This window comes from Pholcus phalangioides, unplaced genomic scaffold, assembly GCF_987345545.1.
Source record: "Pholcus phalangioides strain wild (caught in Gottingen) unplaced genomic scaffold, Ppha-v1.0 ptg000008l_1, whole genome shotgun sequence".
Lineage (NCBI taxonomy): Eukaryota > Metazoa > Arthropoda > Arachnida > Araneae > Pholcidae > Pholcus > Pholcus phalangioides.
Genome location: NW_028301601.1, coordinates 701,276 through 710,455, shown reverse-complemented (window position 1 = coordinate 710,455; position 9,180 = coordinate 701,276).

Below are 9,180 nucleotides of genomic sequence, written 5' to 3'. Positions count from 1 at the left end.
TATTGAATTGATTAAAAAAAAAAAATTTTAATGTATCCTTTATATTGCAGTTAAGCTATAACACAAGGGTAAATTTATACCACCTAGTTTCTATTCTTGAAAAATGCCTTTCCCCCATCGTTTGCCATGAACTTTTGCATGGAATGGGGAATTGTAGATGCCTTTCCTCTTTACAATATGTGAACTGTAAATGCATCTGCACAATGCTATACATATAGTTGCTTGGCTATCAGTTTAATTGCGTATGACAGTGGTTCTCAATGTTTGCTTCACTGCTTTTTTGTCAGAGGGTTTCACCAATCTTTGTCATGGACATCACAGCAAGCTTGATTTATATGTGTCGGTTTAATGTTTTGAAGTTCTTTTTTGCAGAATATTCTGGGGTGCACTGCAACAAAAAATGACTAGAGCAAAAGAGCTGCAAATGGCAAAAGTCTGAGAATCACCTGTGTCTCAGCCTCTTTAGGCGATACTGGGAGATCATGTGTATGATACCCCAATCCAATGAGAAATGAAATGGGCCAGACTTGTCATGGTAAAGAAAGCCTGAAGTTATATCTGAAAGTGGTTGGGTTCATGTTGTGTGTGATGTTTTTTGTGGTCTTGGCCATAGATGCTTAACCCTTAAATGCTCTCTTTGTTTAGCTGATAATTCTTTCATAGTTACTGACACATATATATATATATATATATATATATATAGAAAGCCTCAGAAATCATTAAAAAAATCTAACTTGAATTGTACTACTTATACTGGGTCTTACGGTCATAAAATCACATATAAAATACAAATACAACACCACAACAGGCAAAATGCCCAGCGAGGTGGCTGAGAAAAAGATGCCCATAACAAATATGGATGTCATATATTTCAAAAATAAAGCAACCCAATCAAAAATGTAATTAGAAAGTAATATTTTCCAAATATATACGACTACCTTTATAATTATAAGAAAAAAAAAAATCTGGGTTACAAACTTCCAGGTAAAAAATAAAATAAAAAAACTTAACAAATTAGCGAAATCACAGCCACACGTGCTCTATAACAGAGTTATTGCTGCTGATTGGGACATATATCAGCAAATTCAAAATATAAAATGGACAGAACTAGCTCACCTTATGTGCAAAGGTGATTCTGAATTTGTCTTCAAACTGACTGTAGTAATGAACTTTTAAAGGACCCTGTGCAAAGCTACACATTTAAGGTCTAAAACCTGAAGATGATCAGAATTGTTTTTGGAACATAAAATAGACAAGGTAGTGATTCATTCAGATGCAAAAAAATGAAAAAAAAATGTTCAAGGCATTGTTGCGGCAGAAAGGAACTCAGTGCTTTGATAAAATTGTTGGGCCAATTTATTCCCTATGCTCTGTATGATGCCCTTCCCAGAGATACCAGTATTGTTAAACTTTTTTTATTCACAAGTAAAACCATTTTTGAAATGTGACGTATATCTTTATTATGTACGAAAAATTATGAAGTACACTTTCCGGGGGGGGGGGGGGGAAGACTCTTGAAGCTTTCTGGATTTTTTTTCCCACATATTACTATTGTTGAATCAGTCTATTAACTTCAACCTTTTAAAATTTAAAATTTTCACCATTTATCTCAATGCAATAGAATATTTTTATTAATCATACAGTTTCGTTTTTAAATGTGTTAGGTGTATCAAATTATTTCGATACCATCTTAATTGAGCCAATAAATGTCAGTATCTGTATGCATAGGTGCCAATGCTTCTGAAGCCTTCTGATGTTTTAGCCTTATTAAAACCTTTCAGGCGAGAACAAAAGTTTTCATATCTGAATACAAAAATTCCTGAAAATCCTTAAATTGCACTTCACTTAAACTGAATACCCCTAAAAAAAATACTCTTTTAGTTCCTTTTGCAATTCCAGGATGACCACGTTAGGTCAGAGAAATATAAGTTAGAATTTCAGATATGGGAAATCAGCAATTGTTACCAAATATGATGCCATAAGTTGTGAATTATTGCTGAAATCACCGAAAAAAATCACCAACGGCGGGAAATGAAAGGACACTGCAATATTTCAGGGGATTAAAATGAATTATCTGAAAAAAGTTTAATATGGCAAATATGTATATTTTTGAATTTGACTCTTGTCTACAACAGCAAGTAACTCCCGCTATAAGGAGTTTTTTCAATATTTTCTTTCTTCTTTGTTTCTGCTACTGATAAAGGAACTTCATATAGTTCCGAAATGCCTGTTTGTTTTGGAATTTTGGGTACACCTAAACATCGATTATTTAATCGTATTATCAAACCCAAAAGGTAATCCATTTCTATTTCTAAATATGTAAGGTACAATATTTATATAGTCATAATTTTCATTAATAGGATAACAGAATAATTGTAATCCTTGATTTCAGTGAAGGGGAAAAAAATTCAAGTAGGCTTCATTAAAAATATGGAAAAAATGGGACATTTTTATTTCAAAAAATCGAGACGGAAAAATAAGGAAACATTCTCAGTGTCATGTAATATGGTCACATGCAATACTAAAAACATAACCAATTATTCCTTTTATTTGTGTGACTTTTCTTCTATGTGAAATATTACAGCTATGGGCTGGGCGTGAGCGGTCATCAATGTATGTGAAATATTTCACAAGATAAACTACAGATTTTTTAAGTCTGGGAATTGGCACCTATGCTGTATGCATATACTCTGTGCTTGTGAAGCAGCAATGCCTGACACTGTATGCTAGGTAACATGCTGTGTAAACAATATGGAATGCATAGTGGTTTTTTTTTTGTGATTATACTTATATACATTTGAGATTCTAATCTGACCATCTTTAAACATAATAAGCATTAATAGTATCCAGGGGGCTGTAGCCCAGGTCAATAAGATACTCACCTAAAGTACCAAAGGATGTTTAGAGGTGTCGCGAGTTCGATACCTGGTTGGTCCTTGTCAGAAAACTTTCCTGACATAAGGGTACAACAGAAACGGTGACATCTGCAGAAAAAATTGCTACCACAGTGAGTCAGTCCCCCATCCAGGGGTTAGCGCACCAACCTCTGGATGAGTATAAAAACAAGCCTGTCATTTGGAATTGGCAATAAATTGTAGGTCTCGGTCTAATTAGCCCTCGTGTGCAGAAAATGACTGTGGTGCGACAAAAATGATTAATAGTATCCATACTTTTCTGGCTGTTATGCTGTGTTCGAGGATTTTTATAAGCAGATGTTTCATCCACTACTGTGGTGGACATCAGTGCAGGTGGTGGCAAATGATGAGACAAAACAAACTCCTTGGAAGATTGTGATCTAGTGATGTTTCACCTAAAGACAGAAGAATCAAACCTCATTGTGACGTGAAACAAATGCCTTGTTGATGTCTGTGGTTTGTCATGTGTTCCACATCACAACAATGAGGTTGATTCTGCCATGTCTTTAGCCGAAGCATCAGTAGATGGTCTTCCAAGGAGGTTGTTTTGTTTCCTTGCTTGCCACCACCTTTGTGATGTCCACTGCAGTAGTGGACGAAGCGTCTGCTTGTAAAAAGCCCTGAACATAGCATAACAGACAGAAAAGTATTGATACTATTTTAACACCTGTCATGAAAAAGCCTGCCTTCTCTTTTTAGAATAAACACTGTGAAAGAAATTATCTAAGCATGTCTTTGGGTGACACATTTTTATTGTTAAGCATAAGCTCATTAAATCATGGGCGGAGGTTCAATGCCCCCCACTGTCAAAGGTGGAGCCAACTGATAATATTTTGCATATATATGAACTGGCATCATACCCCCAGACTTTCAAGTCTATTCCCTCCTATGCATTAAATCATTTTTCCATGTAATTATTTTGGATACAAAGGGACACATGCTCACAAACACCTGCATTGTGTATTCCTCATTGTTCACACAGCACCATCTGACATAACATTTGTTGTGGACTGTGCCACCAAACCTATATCATTGCAGAGTTCTGGCATTCACGTCATCTCAACGATATTCCTTGCTTCCAAAGCACAGTGTGAATATTCACGTGCTGACATTTGTTTGGCTTGCTACAGAACTAGCCTACAATTTTGATACACTTACGTAAATGTGATGCAAAGTACCAAAATTGTTGCAATGAAGTTTGGTGTAAGATTTCGAAGAATTGTTACAAACTGATGATATATGATATTGGTGGAACTATTGCTATGTCAAGTTTATTTTTGATGAGAATTTTGTTGATTTTTCATTCAAAAATGTGAAGTTTTTCGTTGCAGCTATCATGTCTCCCCCCCCACATCTTGGAGCAGAACCCCAGACCAGACTTTCATGGACCCCTTTATGACAAATTTATAGCATAAAAAAAAAAAAATGATGAGAATCATCCCGTGTTCCAGGGCAGGAGCCCTATAAGCCCCCCCCCCCACCCTTGTGAGGGCCATGGCAGCTATATGTATATAAATACATGTATAATGGATGCAGCTTGTGATAATGGAATTGGAGTGTGAACAATTGCAATCAGCTGGTATGAGACGAGATCCAAACTAAGAATAGCTTTTCCTCCCAATCATTGCCAGGACAGAGTGAAATTATGAGTCACACCACTCAGCAGTTGAGGGGTCATCAAGTTAGTCTTTGATGTTGTATATTTTTGGTGTCAATGCTATTTTTGGCATAGATGTTATTGTATCTTTCTCCAACTATTTCCGTGGACAGATTTAAGGTAATGCTACAGAAATCTTTACTTATGATTATATAACTAAACCAGTCATCATCATGATTTATAGTTCTAGCCGAAGACAAAGCTTATTGCTTATTAACCTTGTGGTGATATAAATTGTTTGTTGCATTATCTATGTATACTTCTTTATTTTTAAGCAGTTACCCAACTGTTCCACTCGTGTTAAATGTGATGGTTGTGTGATCAATGCAATAGGTGTCACCCCACAAATAAAATATTTATTGAACAGTGAAGTCACTAATATTTTTTGAATTGTTTCAGTGTATGTGGACACTACTGTGTATCTATCATTTTTACTTATGTCTAACCTCTATTGAAAGTTCACATCTTTGGTAAGTTCATTTTCCATGGAACTGTTGACAGCCTTCACTATGAATAAATTGTTATGCTTGAAAAAGAGAGATCCAGATACTGAGATAAAGGCCATACTCGTGTCCAGCCTGGCCCAATATTGATCATGGGCAAATAGTGTGTCTGCTCCACCATTGGCAATGGAGGGTTGAGGAGAACGACGAGGACCTTCCAGTCCCCCTCCCAAGTCAAAAGAGATGCCTTCCTTTTCGATCTTCCTAAACATTTGGCCATGCATTGGTCAAATAACGTCAACAGTTACAGCACACGTTAGCGTATTAGTAGACTTAAAAAGTGTTTTGGAAGAAAATATTTGCCGAGAAACATTGGGCCAGTATGTACCCAGCCTATGCTGCTGGTGCTTCATTGTAACAGTAGCGGCAAGGAAAGCAAAGATTGGAAGCAAATATTTGCAAATGACTATTGGATCAGGCTGGACACGAGCGTGGCCCTAACTTTAATGTGCATGTGTGGAATGTTCTGGTATATGGGATAGTTGGTATATTATATGGCTATTAATGTTTTCAAAGAGTGTTTTTTTTTTTAAGATCCACTGTAATATGGAGAAAAATTTTTGTCTGGACTTTGTCTGTTGTCAGAGTGCCAGTGTTTGATACGAGAGAACTGTAGTTAGTATTTCATGGTTTTTCTGTGTTACTAATGCAAGCTGGAAGAGAATATGGTCATTAAGACTAATCCAGAGCTATCAATATTCTGACTAATCCTGGCTCGTCTGTGTTGATTGGATGGAGACTGGTAACGAATGATGGAAAATGGTAAGGTGCTTGAAGATGTTTACATTATTTATATCGCATTCTGGACTATGCATATTTGCCGAAGTCAATTGAAAGGAGGCATTTTTATACCTTTCTTGTTTTGGACACAAGTCTATCTGTGTGGATGAATTGTGTGTTTCATTTAAGAATGTTATTTATGATACCTTAATTTAACCAAGAAGAATAATATGTGTGCTTATTGGGAAAAAAACCCCGTTCAGATCTCAGTTCCGAATTTTGAAATTGATGCAGCTTCATATAAGTGTAATTAGATTTTGACCATAAAAATATATTGAGATATATAGCTTTTCCACCATTTATTTTTCCTCTTTGATCCTCTCACCTGCACTTTGGAGTTTGCATTGACATACAAAATTATTAGTTAATGTAATTCTTCACCATATGAAGACCACCAGAAAAGTCAAATATACGAAAAAATACATACACTATGGGTGGCGACTTTAGAGGATAAATATAACCACTAACATGCTGATCTAGGATTTCACTTGGGTTGGCTACCGATGTTAATTTATTGTTGTTTACTAATGTATTTTTGAATGCACAAATATATGTGTCTTGATAGAAGTCTAAATCATCCGTGGACTCTTTGCTTTTCAAAAAAAAAATTGTTCTCTCATGAAATTTGAATTTGTGGCCATCTTGCCAACAGTGAGAGGTGATGGTCGATTTCTCACATTATTTTCACTGTTGGCAAGAGGGCCTCAAATTTCATGAAGCGAGAGTTTTTTTAAAGTAAAATTCACGGATGATTTAGACTTTTACAAAAACTCATACATTTGTGCCTTCAAAAATACACTAGTAAACGATAATAAATCAATGCCATTGATCGTAGCATCTTAGGTTCATTACCAATGGGAATCTCTCCGAATCGTGGAGATGTTTAAGGACTCGCAAATCCCTTCTGGTGTCAGATTACCTATATTTTTACAAGCAACTTATTCCCCTGATCTTGCCCCCAAATTCATCCAAGGGCAATGATTCTCAGGTTCTGAAGAAGGGCAGTGACAAAGGCATCTTGAGGGGGCGACAAAAAATGGCTTGCGATCCACATTTACATCTTCGTATGAACAATGGCAAAAATGCATAATTGCATGGAGTAAATTCAAAGGAAATGGCAAATAAATAGGTTCTATCTGTATTAATTCTTCTGTAATAAAATAAATCTCTGAACTTTTTGAACATAGTGGTATTTATCCTGTAAAGACGACACCCATAGTGTGCTGAATTGTGTACTTTTCTGTGTATGTGTCTTTTTCATTGTTCTTGTTTTGTGATTATATTGGGCAAAGGAATATTTACTCTTCCATAATGTAATTGTTTCAGGGAAAAAGGGAATCTGTAACGTCTTAATATTCCTTAGGATAATGTATTATGTATGTTTGCACCAAGATTATGAATGAGAGAAGCATAATTACACCATTTCAATGTCAATACAATACATATGTGCAAGTATAATATTGAGTGAACGTAACGAATCTGTTAAAGAATACGCTTGTTTTATGCCTATAGTTGTTAATATTTTTGTTTTATTATTACAATACTCGTTAGTGGTTACGAATATGCTTTTGTTGAAATTTGATTCGTCCTAGTCAAAACGTGTATGAAATACCAGCATTGATTGTTGAAGTTAGCTTGTGTGTCGATTTTACGCTGATGCTTGTCGAAAAAAGAAAAATCTTTACACTATACATGTATGATTTGATGTTTATATGTCTCGTAGAAATTTCTTGTTGGACGAGAGTGAAAGTGATTGATATATACTAATACATTAAAACTAAACACATATACTATATAATATGTAAGGTATGTATGCAAATATGTTCTCAAATTTAACGACGAAGAAGATATTTTCTTTTTCCTTCTGTTGATCACTTTAAACAAAGTTTATATATGAAATAAATGTTGTTCGTCTTGTAGATAATAATGTAGAATGTGTCGATTCCAATTTTGTCATATTTGCTGTGCTGCTCTGATCATTATAATTGTGTGAGAAATTAAACGAATAATAAATTAATCGAGTCTCATCAATTTTTATTAATGAAGTTATATTTGTTTTCATTTACTTATATGCAGGACCCATTTTCCATGTGGGCATTTGGTCAAGGCCCTATGGGGGGGGGCCTACTTCTAATAATTAAAATAAAATGTTTATTAATATAATTAACACTATTCCCATATTAATTAATCAGTAAATATTTCTTACATTTTAATAAAAACCAACTTTTGCAATTTAATTTTTTGCTTAACTCAATGGATTAGTTGGTGTTTGAAAATTTTTTAATATTATTAATAATATAATATAAAGATGTTTTCTCCAGTTACTTTCAGTATGCTTAATTACGAAGCTGTTTTATAAAAACTGTGATAAAACTTAGGAGAATATAATGTATTTAATGAAGCATAAATAATGCAGATTAAAATTAGTGATGATTGACGATATATACAGGGTGATTATAACTAATGTTCTAATTTCAAAACACTGTAAAAAAAGAGCGATTGCCAGAATGACTTGAAAATTGATATGAATATTCCTGAAGAAATATAATTTTATTAAGTAAAGGGGAAAAAAGACTTTAAAATGTAAAATTAATGACATCATCCAACATGTGGGAAATTTGCTTGCAGAATGGAAACAATAGCCAGTCATGACAAAATGATAACTTAATTATAGCATTACACGATTTCATAATTCATGGAAACATCACAAGAAGAGAGTGAAGTAATTCAACAAATACAGTCGAATCCTGTTTTAACGAAAATTCCATTGTAATGAACAATTTTCTGAACCCCCAGATAAGATTTCATATGAACAATGGAATTCCTTTATAGCGAAATTTCATTATAACGAAGTGATTTCTCCGGTCTCTTGGTGTTCGTTATAACGGTGCTCAAGAAATGTTAAATATGTTGTCCACCGTGTTCTGGCTATGAGGTGAGAGCACAAAAATTCTTAACAATAAATCAGAGTGTGCCAGGTTCATGATGTGGATGCACTAGCAATTCACCTTTATTAAACCAAACGTGCCCCACGTTAATATTCCTGAGGAACTTCTAACATATAGGGGATGTGCTGAAGCTTGCAATCCAACCACTGTTCATAACATTTTGATGTACCCCCCAGAGCCAGAAGTTGCAAGGGTTAAGGTCAAATGAACTGATGGCCATCCAGGTGTAGTGCAATCCTGTTATTGTGTATAAATGGGTCTTCAGCAGCTGCTTTGCTGGTATTGCAATGTGCATCTTGATAGAAGTTGTTCTATCCACACACTGAAGCTGTGGTAGTGCCGAAATGATGTGGCTGCACACAATAGATTATACTGCT